The following is an 18931-nucleotide window of genomic DNA, read 5'->3' as shown; positions in this document are numbered from 1 at the left end:
AGAGGCTAAATAATACATGCACAGGGGCATCCAAATATATCAAAATTGTAAATATTCACTATCCACCGAATTTTCAAAATTTCCCAAAACTTTGTATTACCTTTAAGGATTTGTTTTATCAAAAAATATAAATACATCGCTTGAAGCATCTTTAGTTATAGAGATCAGTTTCAAGCTAAAATTGATTCCAATCTTCAATCCATTGCAAGATTTGACAAACAAACTTAAGTGATGAAACATCCCCCAATCTGGATAAAACCTTTCATGCTTCACTTGTTCAATCAATTGTTCAATCATTTGCTATTTACACTTCTAATATAACATGAATTCATAGGAAACAAATGTATATGTCGAGATTACGCATTTTTTGTGTTATTTCAGTAGTGTGAAATTACTCTTAACATGAAGTACTATTGGGAATAATTCTTGTGTGTCTTGAATTGTTATGTATATTGTACATAAGAAAGTATATTCAGAGATTTAATGTGCTACTAGAGTATGAGATACGGCAGTTTTAACAAAATATGCACTGTATTTTGCAATGATTGATACTTCTTTTGTTCAAAGGCTGCATCAAAATAAATGTTCTATAAAACTGCGGCTATTTTTTCTACTTTTTGAATAGAAAATCTATTGCAATGTCTTTTCTAAACATAACAAATATTGAAATTTTTAAGACAAACTTTCCTAGTACAATGGAATATCACTCTTACTTCATTATTTCTCTTAATCTAAACAATTTTTGTTTGTGATTTCAATTTTGTTACCATGTTTTTTTCTTCTTCTTGACTTCAATGTTTAAATTAGAAATAAAGGAAAAGAAATCATAGTACTAGGATTTGAATAGAGATTCAAAATTGTTGTATATCGATCATCATCATGTTGTATTCGTTCTGCCTGAATGAAATTCAAAAGAATAGTGTGTTGTTTTTTATTGTATTTGTTACTGAATACTCTTATAAAGAGAAAAACGTTTATTTGTAAATGTTATTTGTGGTATTGTCTGTTTTAGTTTTGTTATGTTTTCTAAATTTTTCATAAGTTGACGTGCCATTGATATTTTTATAACGTACAATTGTATATTCAAAGTTTTATACATATTTGATTAAAGTATATGAGCTAAATCGTGGAATATATATATTATGTTGATTATGTGTTCTATTCTCAGATGGTTTCCTGATTTATGTGAGAAGCTGAAATGAGTTGAGTTTGAGTTTGAAGTTTTATTATCCAAACAAAAAGTACATCAATATAACAATAAAATGTGAATCACAACAATGAATGAGAATATAATGAATAAATATGAACAAATATTGAATGCTTACTTAAGCTACAAGCTATTTTACATCTAGGCTAAAATATGTTCTGTGATTAAATACAAAGCTAAAGTTATATGAACATTGGCATATTGACCATCGGATGACATATTCCAATGAAAGCGCACATTAGTTGTACAATGTGAAGGTGTTCGATAGGTAGATATGACTGTAGTCATTGTACCATGCTGTTTTGAGATGGCGCTATTTATTAAATAATGCACACTTTCTAAAGATATCACCAACCGCGAATAGTCAACCCCTGAAGTTGATCTGAAGTAATGTTTTAATTAGAATACATGTTTAATATTAAATTTGTCTTTAATTTAAAATACTTTTTCTTTTAAATAACAATGAATTATTTGAGATACTGAACAATGTCTTGCTACAATAGGCCTATACAAGTACCGGACATGAAGCTCGCAGTACATGTAGACAACCCCCCTCCCCCAATAAAAGGAAACAAGATTCAAACATTATTTGAAGAGTTTCATTCCAAAAGGAGCTAAATCCACTTTGGGTACTTCTGAGTAAATCGCCATTTTTTATTTCTTCACTTTCCCTTTAGCCATCGACCTTAATGTTGTAATATATTTTAAAGGTGTCACCCTGGACCAATAATATATGATAAGAAAAAATCTACCAGCTTTTTCCTGATTTTTACTAAAGTTTTATATAAAAAAAAATCGTGGATTTAGCTCCTTTTGGAATGAAACATGATATTGTACCTGGAAAATTTCATATTTTCTCAATATAGTCACTGAAATTTATTCAAATTTAGTAGCAAACCTTTCCTTTTAAATAATAATAGTGATATCACAACTAAAAAAAACCTTTTGAAAAGAAAGTGAACAACATATCTCATTTTCATTCCAAAAGGAGCTAAATCCGTTTCATTCCAAAAGTAGCTAAATCCATGTTTCATTCCAAAAGGAGCTAAATCCTCTAAATCTAAAAATTTAGTAAAAATCAGAAATAACTGGTAGATTTTTTTTCTTATCATATATTATTGGTTCAGGGTGACACCTTTAACATATATAACAACATGAAGGTACATTGCTAAAGGGAAAGTCGAGAAATAGAAAAGGTGATTTACTCAGAAGTACCCAATGTGGATTTAGCTCCTTTTGGAATGAAACCGATTTGGATTTAGCTCCTTTTGGAATGAAGCATGATATTTTGCCTAATTTTTTTCATACTTCCTAGTGAAATTTTCGAATGTGATATAGTGCATTTTGTCCCCATGTAGGAAATCTTTATTTTAAGACAAATGACTCCATTTTGATAAAATATGGATTTAGCTCCTTTTGGAATCAAGCTCTTCATTTATTGCTCATTCGACACCAGTGATTTACAAAATTACAAATGTTGCAGACCAAAATGACATGATTTTCCGATGTTTTTTTTTTGTCCCCCCCCCCCCCAAAAAAAAAGGTTTTACTCACTAAGCCACTAGATCTTCATACCTATCTTCGTATTAAATCGTATCTAGAATGATTTCGATTGCTGATTGCATGTTGCTTTTATATTTATATATTGATGGCCATAACACTTTGGAATGTCATTGGATTCATTTCGTTTAAATGTTTAAAGTGAAACATTTGATAGAGAGCAAAATACATGTGCACAATAATTTGGGAGAAAGAAATGGGAATTGATGAATTCAATATTAAGAGCAAAATGCAATAGTTTAGGAAAAATGAATGTGAAATGATACACTTCAAGATTTGCAAGATTTATTTGGTTCTTTCCACTGACATGAAAAACATACATTCATGAACAGTCATCGTCAAGAATAAATTCATGAACAATAACAAGAAAGTTATAAAGACATCGAAAATGTGGAAAAGAGGTGGTCTGTAAAAAAAAAAAGATTACCTGATCACTTGATACAGAAAGAAAAATAAAATCAAAATGGGGGGTGGATCATGTAACAAGTTTATAAATGGTCATAAAAGCTTGATTTTTATGACTCTCAAGATTTTTCTCTTGTGTCTTTTTTCCCTCATGTTTCAAAATCAGAATTCATCTGACGTCGGATTCCTTGCTTTCAATATGAAATATTGCCAGCGCCCAAGTGCCCTGATATAGATTTACTTACGGAGAAAAAAAAATACCCCGGCTTATATTATATCGGGAGAAACATATTGGGGTGCTTTATGAAAAGTGACATTTGCCTGTTCAAATCTCTCGTTTTCGAAAGAGAAAATTTGCGCTGGGTAATTCATTCCCCACTCCCTGTACGTTATTGCAATACAGGTTCGATAGAAATACACAGGAGTGGCTGAGAGAGATGGAGAGTGAGGGGGAGAGGTGGAGAGAGAGGGAGAGAGATGGGGAGTGAGGGAGAGAGGTAGAAGGGGGAACTGAAGTGCATGTACATTTGACCTTTCAAATGTCTCGCGTAATTGGTTTAGACCATATTCTTTAGCAATACATTCTCGTAAATTGCATTTTTGAAGTACATGTAATTTCATATCAATTTCTTCAAATGCTCCGGGACCATCTGAGTATAATATGTATATGCATGATACAGCATATACACAAGAAGTGGACGTGAGGAAAATACAATGGTAAGGCCCGCCTTGCTGGGATGCTAAAGGCATTGGAATATATTTGGAGGAGAAGGATCTTTCGAATTTACGAAATCCTCGTGCAGCCGAGTATAAATGTGGCCTACGTAATAATTCTTCATACAGACCTTTTGTCGATGCTTGATCTATAAAACCTCTTGCCATTTTCATGATGATATTGTTTTTACCTAATATTTGGGTCATCAAATTGCATTTTGTTGCTTTGCTGCGCAAAATATAATTCTCCATCTCCATTATTAACTGTTCTCTTTCTCTGTTTTCTCATTCAATTGTCTTTATCATTTCGTCAATGTCGTGGTTGTTTTAGATGAAGGACCGATCTGTATTTGAAATGATTGTGGTTTAAGTCAGTCTCTCTTCATCATTGTTTTTACTTTCTCAATAACATTTGTTTTTTTCTTCACACTACAATACATGCTTTATATGTTGCACTCCTGTCTTTACTTTTCTTTCCACCGGCTCTTACCTTTTTTTGCCTTTTTTTTTGTTGGCCTTTTTAGTTTTACTTTAAAAAAAAATATTATACAGAAACCCCATATTTATTTTTGTCGTTCACACTGACGGGGTGTTTCATATACTTCGATAGTGAAATAAACATTTTTCGAACATAAGGGGGGAGGAGAAAGGGTTAGGGGTTGGAGAATGAGAGAACATGAAAGAGAGAGAGAGGTATATATAAAGTGAGTCAGAGATAGAGAGGAAGAGAAAGAGAGAGAGAGAGTAAAAGAGAGAGGGAGGGATGAAGAGAGGTATATATATAGAGTAAGACAGAGATATATAGACAGACAGAGAGAAGGAGAGAAGGAGAGAGAGGGGGGAGGGGGAGGGTATACCCGGAGGTATTTCTGGATGATACAATTCTATTTCCGGGTTATTTATACTATTTTTGTATTCATGGATTTTCCAAGGATTTATCTTATCAATTATTAAAGTTATTATGTTACCAAACATACTGGCTATATAATATATTCCCAAATGAGAAGCCACAAATAATCGGCTTAAAATTGGGGGAAACGAAGAGCAACTAAAGCGAGTACTCGGATCGCTGCTGGAACGTGAATAGCGCCATCTACGGCAATCATGCTGCCGGTCTCGGACAGAATCTGGAGAAAGAGAAGAGGATTTTTTTTTCCCCAGAAAGAATGGGGATGGATATAATGTTGCTCTAGAAAGACACGAGTGGCGTTTACATCGAATGATGAGCTGGTCTACGTTCCCTGTTTAATGGTCCAGAAAAATATATACAGAGAAATGGATTCTTGACATGTATAGGTCACCCCGAAAATGAGGGCCCTCCAAGTTTGCAAGCGACCCCGCGCACCTGCTATCATTTTCTCCTTCGAATTCACACTGCAAAAAAGTTGGCTGACTTTTTATTTAGGCCTTATGTGTTCTGTATAATGTCTATCATTGACAGACCATTTCATGAACGTTTAGGATTTGAATTAGATGCTATATTTGGATGAATCACATAACTTAAGCCTCCATGTCCCACTAAAGTGACCAAAAGCCTTCCAAAATGGCCACAACTCGTTTCTCATAACTGTCACTCATACACACGTGAATTACACGCACAGGAGAGAGAGGGGTTCGTGTCTTTTCTCAGTTTTCTTTCACCCTTTCTTTCTCTTAGTTGCGAGCGTATATATTAGCTGCGTTTAATTTTGTTTTCGCACGGAATAGTCCTAAGGGGTAGCTATCGATTGTGATATACCCACACACACCACGTGTGCAGACCACCCCCCCCCCCCCAACACACCCCTTGGAAGAAAGATCGTGGCCGAATTATTCTTCTTAGTCCCACTTACTCGAAGCCCCGTTGGCTATAACTAAGCTAGAATACGTGAGGGACCGTGAGGTGGATCTAAGTGTCTTATTCCTATACTCATCTGGGATGTCTGTAAATAAAGTAAAGTGAGTCAAGCATACATTGATCTACTTACATCGGTTATGTCATTACTGAAGACATAGGAGTGAAACAGAGACGGACTGTGCCTTTTTATAGGCCTGCGACATTATCAGGTCATTCATTACTTTCTTTGTAATGAAATGGGGCAAAAGCAGCGTATCATTTTATATTAACATGGTGTAAAGAGATTTGATGTTTTGGAACATAGGCCTACATGTTATAGCTGTGTTGATGATATGTCGAATGGGGGCGGTACATTTCTCTCTCTCTCTCTCTCTCTCTCTCTCTCTCTCTCTCTCTCTCTCTTTCTCCTACATAATCCTTTTCCTTTTGCAGCCCCTCTTTTAGCTTCTTTGCTTAGTTGTAAGCATACGCAGTGGGGCATCTGTAAAACATGCTATCTTACTTAGATGATCGCATCACCACATTAGAGGGTATAACCGCAGTCACGAAAATATAGGGCGTTATGTTACCAACGAATAATTGAATGATAAACATAAGACGAAAACATAATTGATGAGATGGAGGACATCCTTGTAATGTAATGATTATGGTTACTATAATGGTGGTTATGGTGGTGATGATGATGATGAGGGGTGTTGGTTGTGGTGATGATGATAATGGTGGTGGTGGTGGTGACGATGATGATGAGGGGTGTTGGTTGTGGTGATGATGATGATAATGGTGGTGGTGGTGACGATGATGATGTTGATGATGGTGGCTGTGATGGGGGTGGTGATGATGATGGTGACGGTGGTTGTGGTAGTGATGATGATAATGGTGAAGATGATGATGGTTGTGGTGGTGGTGGTGGTGGTGGTGATGACGATGGTGGTGGCGGTGGTGCTGTTAATGATATCGATAATGATGTTTAAGATGATGAATTCTATCATGTATAATTATGATTGTGTGTATTTATGTATATATAACATGTCTGATACCATACGTATAGAAATATCCATTTTGTCATTTCAAATGTTGTATTTCCCTGCCCCAAAGTTTTAGAAGATGCCGATGCAGATGCTGATGGAGATGGTGATCATGATAGCGGAGGTGCCGCTAATGATGATAGTGACGACGATGTGAAGAAACGAAAGACTGATTAGATTTGAAAGAATAAACAAGGTAAACATGAGGAAGATAAGAAGATGGAGACAATTTGAAAGAGAAGAAAGAGATAGAAAAAACCCAAGGAGATGAAGAATAAACCCACATAATAAAGACAAGAGACGCAGAATTTATAAAGAAGCATGACGAAAAAATATAAACTCAATGAAAAAGAACATAGCCTTGATACGAAAAACAGGTTTGAAGGTTTGCAAGCCCGGATGCACCGTCCTCTCTCCAACCACGCAATCTAAAATCCACACACTCACATACGCGGCGACGAAAGCTCTCTTGCTTCTCGAACGCTGCTTTCTACAAGACGCCATATATCGTGCACCCATCGTATATCTTCTTCTTCTTCTTCCCTTAACTCTTATACTTTTTCCAGGTCTCTCTCTCTCTCTCTCTCTCTCTCTCTCTCTCTCTCTCTCTCTCTCTCTCTCTCTCTCTCGCAAAGCAATGATTCATCGTTCACAAGCTGCCTAGTAATCAATCACTCACCGACCATGTGCGATACTAATGCCTGTATGCGCTAACCTTTCGTGTGTTTTTTTTTTTCTCTTCTATCTTTTTGCGTCTCTTCAGTTAATTATCCTGCTTTTATCCGCTTCTGTTTATCCAATAATTTCGACGATGCCTTTTTCAGGCGCTCGTCTTCATGCGTAGGTTTTAGACTCGCGTATGTGTTATTTAACTTAGCGTGCTCTTCTTATGTATCTCACTTATCCCCATCTCTCCCTCTCCCCCCCCCCCCTCTCTCTCTCTCTCTCTCTCTCTCTCTCAGTTTCTATATCGCTATCCCTTTAATTAATCTCCCTCTCTCTCTCACACGCTCTATTTCCCTCATCACACCAGCCCCGTCTCTGTATTTCCTTTCATAAAAATAACTCTACATCAATCTGTCTTTGTCTCTTTCTCTCTCTCCATGTCGTTTTGACAATCTCTAATATTATATTATCTATCACCACGCTACCCACATCTCTGTCTGTCCCCCTCTCTGTATGTTTTTTCTCTCTCTCTCTCTCTCTCTCTCTCTCTCTCTCTCTCTCTCTCTCTCTCCGTCTCGCACATTTACACAACATATACACACACACACGCACACACTCGCGCACGTGTATATTATATTTGCTCTATCTATCTATCTTCCCCTCTCCCTTACTCTAGATGACTTTCTTCATTTATCTTAGCCAGTCTTGTTATCTTGGCCCTTTGTTTTTATTCCTACTACATGCCTATTCTATCAATATTTCTTATTATCCACTTTTGATTTGTCTTCGATTCTGTTTAATCTGCAGGTCAACTCATCTCAAATAACTTATTCGCGCGGGGCGACCACCTTTTTTCATACTTCAAATACCCCTTCCCTACCGCAATACTCCCCCATTTCCATTTTATTTTGATACCTACCTTCGTCTCTGACTGTCTCTTGATTCTTCAGTTTCCAGTGTTCTAATTCAACCTCCACACACATACATAAACCGTGATCGTGTCCATCTTTCAATAAATACACCCCCTCCTTCCCCCTGTCCGTCTGTATCCACAGTCCCTTCGCCCCCAAGCCCCCCCCCCCCCCCTCCCCCTCCCCTCCCGACTTAAAACGTCCAGTGTATACCAACCACTTTCTTCTACTTCTCCATGCAGCCTGTCAACGTTGTGGAAGATTTAGTGTCTAAATCCCTGTAGTCTAACCAATCATCGTGCCACCAAGCCCGACCCGCAGCCATGAATTTAATTGATTGATTTTTCTTAGGATCGCAGCATTGGAATATTAATGACGACACCGGAGCCAGTTGCCCGTGTGTGCCCCGCATGTCAACGAAGCTAGCGCTGCGAGTGGTGCGGGCCCGAGCGGGCGCAGCGTCAGCTTCGTAACACGGGTTAGCGAAGTAACCGAGTTTCTTATCACATCCCTATCTCATCTTATGTCTTTCTCTTTTTTGTAGCCTGGGGTTCTTAAATTTATTCTTAATGAAGAAGCGCTTTTGCTCGTTATAATTCCTTAATTAAGAACGGAATGTAAGTATGTTTGTTTTTGGATTTGTTTTCTTCGTATACGCTAGTAGTTTCTGCTTTCTTTTAATTTTTTTAATCGAATAAGTAATTAAATAATTAATTGTGGCACAAAGAGAGAATTTAAGTATAATTAGTTAAAGAAAACTTTGGGTTGATTACATTGAATTATATTTTTTCATCACTAGATCCTATAATGTTGCCCTCATGAAAATAGTATACAGCAATGCAATATCAGAATTTAAGGATCAATGGTATGATTCGATTTTATGTAACACCTACATAAATATTGTTATTGCTTTCGATTGGTATTGATACATAACGTAATACTGTAATACCCAATTACCAGATGTAATTGTCATCATATACAATAATATTAATGTTCTTATAACAGTTGGCCATGTGATAGTCTTTTCACTCACAGTTTTCATTTTCCCCCAGTGAAAAACAATATGTGGTGTTTCACAAGGATCGGTTCTTGGACCACTTTTATTTATCATAATTATGCATTTAATGATATTATTAGTTCATCCAAATTACTTATGTTTTCATTCACTCACTGCAAAAATTGTACCGACGATGGGTGAAAGAAAGGATCATGCAATTTATATATTTTGTTAGATTATCTCAATATTAGACGGACTAAACTCAAAATGGGATCAAAATTTACCCACGGTTGGGTGAATACAAATGTACCTATTCGAACATGCATGTTTCCTTTTTTTTTTTTTTACCCAAAATGGTTATAATTTTACGCAACCGTCACTTTTATTCCCAATCCTATATAAAATGTATGCCCCTTTACTAACGGGTCTATCGCTGTCACTATCGTCTTGTCTACCAAAAATGATATGAAAAATAAATTTGTAATATTAAAGTAAATATATGAATGAATAAATGATTAAATAAGTGAAAAGAAAAAAAGAATTAAGAAAATAAATGAAGATAAAAAAGTAAATGAATAAGTAAGTAATGAATAAAAAAAAAAATGAAATTGATTTTTAATGTATCATAAAAGCATACAAACAGGGATTTATTTAGAACCATATCATCGTGCATAATATTGTCATGTAGTTAACCAAAACAACACAACATTTTTAAATAGAAGTTAGGCCCTTTGCATTTTAACATGCCAACTGAAAAAAACTTTTAAAAAAAAACAAGTATGTATGCGCTTTTGGCTTCGTATAGCTCAAAACATAACTCTTTGAAAATATATAAGCATTCAGAACACAAACAGATTTTCCCCATTTTCTAATATGACAACTTAGATTTATTGCTTTGACAATATAGACACATCAATTCCCATTGAGCATTCCTGTGTATTTCATGATCAAAAACATTCGATGCAAATGTCAAATGTAGTTCATTTTTTATTCCCGACCACATTCACATGATGGATGTATTTGTGTTGTCCAAATCCCCAAATGTCTACCGCGATATGCTGTGTTTTGATTTCTCATTTTCCTCATTTTCTTATTCTTCTTCTTTGATTTGCTCCTCCTCCTTCCTGTTCCTTCTCAGTAGTAGAAGTATAGTAGCAGAAGTCGCTCTTTGCAGAGCGAATTTATTTCATGTATTTTTAAAGGGAAAGTCCACCCCCCAAAATAAGTTTGTTTCGATAGAGGCAGAATAATAAGAAAATCAGGTGAGTGAAAGTTTGAGCAAATTCTGAATGAAAATAAGAAAGTTATGAATTATTGAAGTTGTGATCAATTAAATACAAATTGGCAACTCTGTGACTTATTATACGAGCTCTCCTTCATTTGCTTTGTGCATAATATTCCATAAAATCATGTTTTCTTCGTTATTGATGACGGAATATATATTTGTTCCTTGCAGGGGGAGTAAAGAAACATATTTGCAATTATTATATTTAGGGTGCATGTAGGTTGAAATTTTTCTTGAGGGAAAATGAAAATTTTAGATTTTTTTAGTACTGAGCAAATTGAAGTTGAGCTCGCATGATACGTCATAGAGTTGCCAATTTGTGTTTGATAGATCACAACTTCAAAAATCCTAACTTCCTTATTTTTAATCGGAATTTGCTCAAACTTTCACTGACTTGTTTCTCTCATTTTTCTACTCCTATTAAAACTAACTTAATTTCAGGGTGGACTTCCCCTTTAAGTGTGCACTTTTTCCTACTCGCTTTTAGACCAGTTATGGTCATGCGATTGCATTGTGAAAGAAACATTGTGAAATCGATCAGAAAAGGTTGATCATCTAGCATAGATGTACTGCAACGTTCCGGAATTCATCAAAATGATAAGAAATTTGGCCAAGTCTTCATAAAGTTAGAATCACTGTACACAGAAAGATGTATATGGGACTACACACACGTGCGCGACACGTGCATTTGTATCTCTCAACAGGCGAGAGATACACTAATTTACCAAATATATCAATAAGTAGGCGGTTTCCCGTCAACATTTTTATCATCATGTATTATTCAAAACATATTCTTTCACATGATTGGTAATAAGAGCTTCTATTTCATTTTTTGAAATTGGGGCGTTTCCAATACTGGTCTTTACCTTTAAGTATTTCTGAGTGCGTTTATCGATTTTAACCAAAACAGTGGGAATATTTTTTTTTTTAAAGAAGAAATGAATAGTAAAAAGTCATTTACATTTTACATTTCACTTTTATTTCATACTTTACCTTCATCCTTTTTTAAGGGAAAAAAAAGAAGGTAACGATTTGTTTTCTTCTCTTTATGTACAATAATCTTAATAATTTAAGTGTATGATTGCTATTTTATGTGAGTGATAAAAAAGAGGGGGATATGCTTTATTTGGAACGGAGGATGCTCGAAGCATTATGACGTCATAATAACGGAACCAACCATCCATCTTGTATTTCCTGCCTTGGCGTGACACCGGAACCACATTAAGCTTTCCATGTCATGTCCGTGTCCCAGATACATTAAAATTATATCCTTCCTATGACTGTCATCAGTACACGTCTTGTTTTCTCTCTGGCGTGGGCATTGTGAGGGGTACATCAAGATGGGATGGGATGGGAAGGGGGATGAGGGGGGGGGGGGGGGTTAAAGAGAGAGATTGGGGCTCGGGACTTCAGAGAGGGAGAGAGAAAGAAATAAACCGTCGCTCTCTCTTTTCTCTAGCGTGAATTGGGTTATCAGAGAAGAAGGGGTTAGGAGAGTGGAAGAGGGGTAGGAGTACAGAGAGAGAGAGAGAGAGAGAGAGAGAGAGAGAGAGAGAGAGAGAGGGGAGAGAAAGAGAGAAAGAGAGAGAGAGACGGGATGGGGAAAGAGAAGAGAGACAGACAGAGGACAGGTAAAGCATTAATATTGGATGAGGAGAGTGGAGGAGAGAGGAGGAAGAATGGAGATATAGATAGATAGATAGATAGATAGATAGATAAACAGGGAGAGAGAGAGAGAGAGAGAGAGAGAGAGAGTGAGAGGATTGTAACATATTGTGGATTGAGAGAAATGCGAGGGAGAGAAAAAAGAGAGACTATCAGACGGGGGGAAGAAAAATTGAGAGATGTACATGGTTGTAGATAGTGGGGGGGGGGGGGGGTAAGTGTACTATATTCTATCTGCATTGTGAGATACAGAATTCGGAAGGAAGGATGGAAATGAAGAGAGAGAGAGAGAGAGAGAGAGAGAGAGAGAGAGAGCTGGTGATGTTGCTGATAGGCAATACTTTCTTATTCTCTAAAGTCGTAAGAGGGAGAGACTGACAGTGGGACCGAGAAACATACAGAGACGGAAAGAAAGTGGAAAGAGAAAGGGAGATAATTATGAGAGAGAGAGAGAGAGAGAGAGAGAGAGAGAGAGAGAGAGAGAGAGAGAGAGAGAGAGAGGAGGTAGGGGCGACGTGAAGGTATGGGGAGGGGGCAAGACCGAACGCGAGAGAGTCGCACAACAAATCGAGATCTCACCGTTAATGGAAAAACGGAAAGAAAGAAAATGAAAAGAAAAGAAAAAAAGGGGAAATACCATCGCAATTTTTGCCTGGAGATGATCGATGTCATGCATCGCAGGTGGGTGTATTTTAATCGATATGTCTTCCATGAATGATCAGTAATACACAACAAACTACCCTGTATTGTAGCGATAGGAGAACAAATGCATCCACTGTGAATTGAATCGTGATGTTAATCTAGAGAGGGAAAGAGAGACAGAGAGAGAGAGAGAGAGAGAGAGAGAGAGATGGAAAAGAGAGATGGAAAAGAGAGGAACATAGATGGAGCACGAGAGAAGAGAGGAGAGAGAGAGAGAGATAGCGGGTATGTGTGTGTTCGTGTGTGTGATTGTGTGTTTGTGATAGAGGGAAGAGAGAGAGAGAGAGAGAGAGAGAGAGAGAGAGAGAGAGAGAGAGAGAGAGAGATAGGGGGAGGTGGATTGTATTAAGCAACTGTGTGAGAAGACAGTTGTGAGTAAAATGAAAAAGGTAAACTGAAAATTCAAGAATTAATCTTGAAGGCCATTAAAAAGAAATTTGGTTAAAATTAATAAATCATTCGATTAACAGGTACAATCTTTAGACAAAGAAGAGAAATAGCCAAATTTCAGACTTTAAAATTTGCATGAATCATTTCTAATGCATGAAATGCAGTTATTTTTGAAGTAGGGTGATTGAAATGAGAGAAGCAGGGGCCTAGCTTCCACTTTGACATTCTTGGAATCATGTATCATCAGAAGTGTGGTGGTTTAGTGGATACGTCACCGGACTGTGATCCGTGGTTCGAATCCCACCGCGGCACAATTTTCCCTTCTAAAGACATTAATTTACATTTGCCACATCTGACTCATGTGAGGAAATGCTAGAGCGCCATAATGGCATGGCAGCCTGGAGTGTAGGTAAGTGTATCAGGCATGAACGCTGTACAAGAACCCACTATATTTATTATCATCATTATAATTATATTCTATAAGCGCCGTTCGTCTTTCTCCCCATAAAATGTGTGCCTCTTACAACCCCTGTCTATAGATCCGCAAATTGTGAGTGGTATTACGTAAGACTTCCATTACAAAAAAGATAACATCTCCAGTGATTACGAGCCATTTTGTTTTTGCCTTCAAAAGGGTATGTTTAATTATCGTAGTAGGAAAATAACAGAAACTGTACGAGAAAACAAAAATGATTTATAGCGTTTTCAAAATAGAGGGGCCTACTAACTGCCCAACGCAGATAACAATCAAAGTTATGACGTATTAATGATGCGGTCATTTAGTTCAAAATTTAGATCGTATTTTACGAATTTGTGTATTTTGAAAGCACTACAAATATAGGTCCCGCATGCTGATTTACTACACCAAGTATAGTTCGACGCAGGGAGCTCGTAATTTGTTTAGGCCTGCCGCTTAAATTAATATGAAATGCAGTTTTATATTGCCATTATCGGCCAAGAATGTGATTTATTTCCTTCGAATGTTGATTTCGTTCGAGGTGAACTTCGGTGTCGTATATAGAACAGCGGGCCAACGGCCCGAAACGAACTACATGCCCCCCGTGACGTCAGTATCAAGCAATGACGTCATGACATGGATTAGTAATTGAAATTAAGAAAGCATCAACCGTCGCTCTCTCTATTTTTCTTTCTACTCTTTTCCCCCGTCTCTCTGACACAAAGACAGCGAGTGGGCTTAAATGATGGTCGTATAATTACTCTCGCTTACTTGCTTAGTGATTAACGATAAGACGATCTGATTACTGTGAAATCATCATCAGTGGGAGCAGTTTTGTTGTCTGAATTTCGATTGTCAGTCTTTAAGATTCATTTATTTCACATTTCGAAAAACAGAATTTCACATAAATGACAAAATAAGAACAAAAAATGAAATAGGCCTATACTCAAAGTATGACATTATAAATCAAATCTTTCTAAAGACGTCGAAATTAATTGTATTAAATTAAATTGTGTTAAATGGATTGAAGTGGTCGCAAAAGTGAAGGACGTAACAATAATAATAGGTGGGCAAGAAGGCCTTAACTTAAAGGCCCATTGCACTGATTGTAGCTACTTGCGCCCTCTCTATATTAAACAATGCCTAATCGGTGACCATTGTTCCCCCATGATCCTTTTTTTCTTATGTTAACTGAGAGCTGAGTTGATAACCACCTGTCCAGTGACCTTGCAGGGCGGTCTAATCCCTCCTGTAAACTAGTACTGAAAAGCTTTAAAGATATACAAAGTGAAACGAGCAAAAATAGCAAAAAAAGCAATAACAGCAAACAAATTAATTTGTTACCAGAGTGATCAATGTCACGTTTGTCAATTTAAAATGGTTTGGTCCCCCAGAGATGCAGTAGACATGAACTATCTTAATAATGAACAATAATATACATTGTGTAAATTGCATTATCCATAAACCCCTCCTCATTCTCATGGATATTAGATGCGTAAGTTTTATTTTTTCGACATGGCAAACAGGGTCTCGAAGGCTGAATTTCATTTTCCAAAATCAATTTTATTTGGTTTCTATGATAATCTGGCATTTTCGGCGACCTTTCAATTCGTCGATATAGATGTAATCTATACCGCTGTAATAAAAATGGCACTGCCAAACATTGCATCATATCAACACGATATGGGGAAAGCACGAAGATCTGCTTGATATACGGGAACAAATTTATTTCAGCAAATATGATATTTCGTCAGGCATGAAAAATCGAATTACATTTTCCATCTTCTCGGTTTATTGGAATTTATAATGTTCAGGTATTTTTTTCTGCAAGATAGAGAAGGAAAACTTTATTTAATATCGATGATGATATCTCACCAGACATGAACACCCCCTCACTTTCTTTCTACCCCCTCCTTCTCCTCATCCTCCTCCTCTTCCCCTCCTCCTCCCCCTCTTCCTTCCCCTCTTCCTCCTCCTCTTCCTCCTCCTCCTCCCCTCTCCTCCCCTCCTACTCCTCCTCTTTCTCCTCCCCTCCTCCTTCCCCTCCTCCCACCCTCCTCCTTCTCCTCCTCCTCCTCCTCCTCCTTCTCCTCCTCTTCCTCCTCCTCCTCCTCCTCCCCTCCTCCTCCTCCTCCTGTCCTCCTCCTCCTCCTCCTTCTTCTTCTCCTCCTCCTCCCCCTCTCCTCCTCCTCCCCTCCTCTCTCCTCTCTCCTCCTCCTCCTCCCCCTCCCCCTCCTCCTCCTCCTCCTCCTCCTCCTCCCCTCCTCCCCTCCTCCTCCTCCTCCTCCTCCTCCTCCTCCCCCTCTTACTTTCTCTATTTTCATCTTCTTTTTCTTTTTCTAATACTATTTTTTCCTTCATATTCATTAGCTAAATGTGTATATAAATTTCAAATTTAAATTGTATTCTTTAGTCGATCGATGGCATTAAGAAGCGAAGGCGCCCATAACAAAGTACAAAGCGACGCAATATAATATCAACAATAAAATAATAAATGAAACCAATTTACATTCCAATTTATACGGATTATTTGGAGAGCTCTTGAAGAAATAAATGATGCAGATCGCAGGGGATTTAGATATCTTCGAATCAAGTCTCTTCCTTTCTCTTCATTTTCTTAAATCTTTGTCGTAATAAATAGTCGACTCAGCGGTTGAAAAACGAGGCTTAAAATTTCCAGGCATTGCTCCATTTGGCGCCGCCGAACCGTAATTTTATCGCGTGAATGAGCAAAATTACGTTTTTCATTACGGGAAGGGATTCAAGGCAAAGAACCTGAAACGCTGTTATTTCTCGGTCTAATGAATTGATTAAAGATTGAATCATTTTCTTACCAATCTCTTCCCTTTTCTTAGTCCCTTGGTTCGGCAAATCGTTCCGCATCGTATCTTTCCCTTTTCCGGTTGTCTATATTAGTTGCTCATCTTCGAGTTATTCATCTCTACAAATGAAGAGTTGAATTCCCAAAAGAGCTAAATCCATTTTTGTTACTTCAGAAGAAAAAAAGATAAAGTTTACCAGATTTTGTACAGGCGTCTATGGAAAATGATATTAGAAGGTAAATTTTTTCATAATTGCTCCCAAAATGTATGCAAATAATATTGTTGAAAGGCGTGTACTTAAGTGAACAAGGTTCTGATATCAATAAATCAATTTTCATCAAAAGTGGATTTAGCTCCTTTTGGAATTAAGCTCTTCAAATAAACACATTTTGATGCGATTGAGTCGTGCTATTTTTATTGTTGATTTTGATAAGGAGTTTCATGAGTATATTTGTTTTATTTGGTCAGTGAATTCCAGCTGTGGTATCTTTGGTGCTTTATTAAAGATGCATTTTCATATTGAATTACTATAGCTTTTATCCGGTCATAATGCATCTTTCTCTCTCTTTCTATGTCTGTCTCGTGTTCATAACCAATACTACTTCTGTCCTTCTTATCCTCATTATTCTTGTTTTCTTCTTCTTCTTCTCTTCTTCTTCTTCTTCTTCTTCTTCTTCTTCTTCTTCTTCTTCTACTTTCTTCTTCTTCTTTCTTTTTCTTCTTCTTCTTCTTCTTCTTCTTCTTCTTCTTCTTCTTCTTCTTCTTCTTCTTCTTCTTTTCCTTTTTTTTCTTCTTCTTCTTCTTCTTCTTCTTCTTCTTCTTCTTCTTTTTCTTCTTCTTCTTCTTCTTCTTCTTTGTCTTCTCCTTCTTCTTCTTCTTCTTCTTCTTCTTCTTCTTCTTCTTCTTCTTCTGCTTCTTTTTTCTTTTTTCTTCGTCTCCATCTCATTCAGTCGATCTAAAGACTGTAATATGTCTACCAAAGAGATACTTGATAATTCTTGTTGTACTCAGGATTGATATACTAGAATCTGGTTTCCATCACCATCATCCCCATTACCACCACCACCACCGCCATCATCACCGTCTTCGTCGTCACTATCACCACCATCACCATCATCATTGCCACCACCAACATCATCGTCATCATCAATGCAATAACCCAGTAAACACCTCTTGCACCATTATTAATATCACCAACATTAAATCTCCTTCATGAAAAGCATTCCCATCTCCACTGCAACTCACCCAACCACCACCTCCCTCATTCCACACTATCTACATACATTACTATTTCTTTCAGTAGCATCTTAATTATTCTCATCACAAGCACTCTGTCACCACTCACCCCCCCCCCTCCCTCCTCTCCTGTTACTATAACCTCATCTCCACCATCACCCCCCCCCCTCCCTCCATCACCACCCAACCCCATCATCATTCGTCACCATCCAGTTCTTCAAGCAACATCATCTAAATTACACTATCCTCCCAACCCTGTTCTTAGTCAATGCGCAGCCCCCTCTCCCCCTTTCACTTCTACCACCCCACCCCACCCCACCCCACCCTCATCCCCATCCTCCTCCTCCTCGTCATCATCATCGTCGGAATCCGCGGCAAACACCTTCCAATCTCGTTCCCATGTTTGCCTTGATCGCGCGGAACATCGCCACCTCCTCTGCGATACGCCGATTAAACTCTTCACACAGTGGGCGAACCACTCCAATCGTCCAGCTCCTACGCCACTCGTAGCGAAGGTGTGTCAATAAAACCACCTTCTCACTCGCTAGTTTTTAACCTTATTTATAGCCTCATTCCTAGTTTTCAACTTTCTGAAATGTCAGAGACTCCTAAATTTATGATATTTTCCCTTAGGAAAAAGTTAACGCCATTTTAACTCTTGGTAGGAAATATTTCCTATCCTATTATATTCAATACAATATTGGACTCATCACCGACTCGTTCAATATTGTCATAGGTCGAGCAATATATTCTTGTATCACACTCAAAGCCATCCAATAGTATATAAGTATTGGTCTGTCGGATCAATCTTTTCAAACAACTATTGTGTTTCACTGTAATATCATTAACAAAACAATAAGTCAAAGGAAAACAACCTGATTTAAATATATGTTTTAAATGTATCAAAAGAATGTTTCCAAATGAATATTTCGAAATCGAATCAAATTTGTTCCTTGATATTAACCCTAAATGACACTCAGTATGCAATGCTGACCGTAAAGTTTAAAGAAATTGCTTGAATCTAAGTCTCCTCGTTTCCCCCCTCAACCTAG

This window comes from Strongylocentrotus purpuratus, unplaced genomic scaffold, assembly GCF_000002235.5.
Source record: "Strongylocentrotus purpuratus isolate Spur 01 unplaced genomic scaffold, Spur_5.0 spur5_scaffold_13, whole genome shotgun sequence".
NCBI classification, from domain to species: domain Eukaryota; kingdom Metazoa; phylum Echinodermata; class Echinoidea; order Camarodonta; family Strongylocentrotidae; genus Strongylocentrotus; species Strongylocentrotus purpuratus.
The sequence above is the reverse complement of the archived record's forward strand: the minus strand, read 5'-3'. Positions refer to the sequence as shown.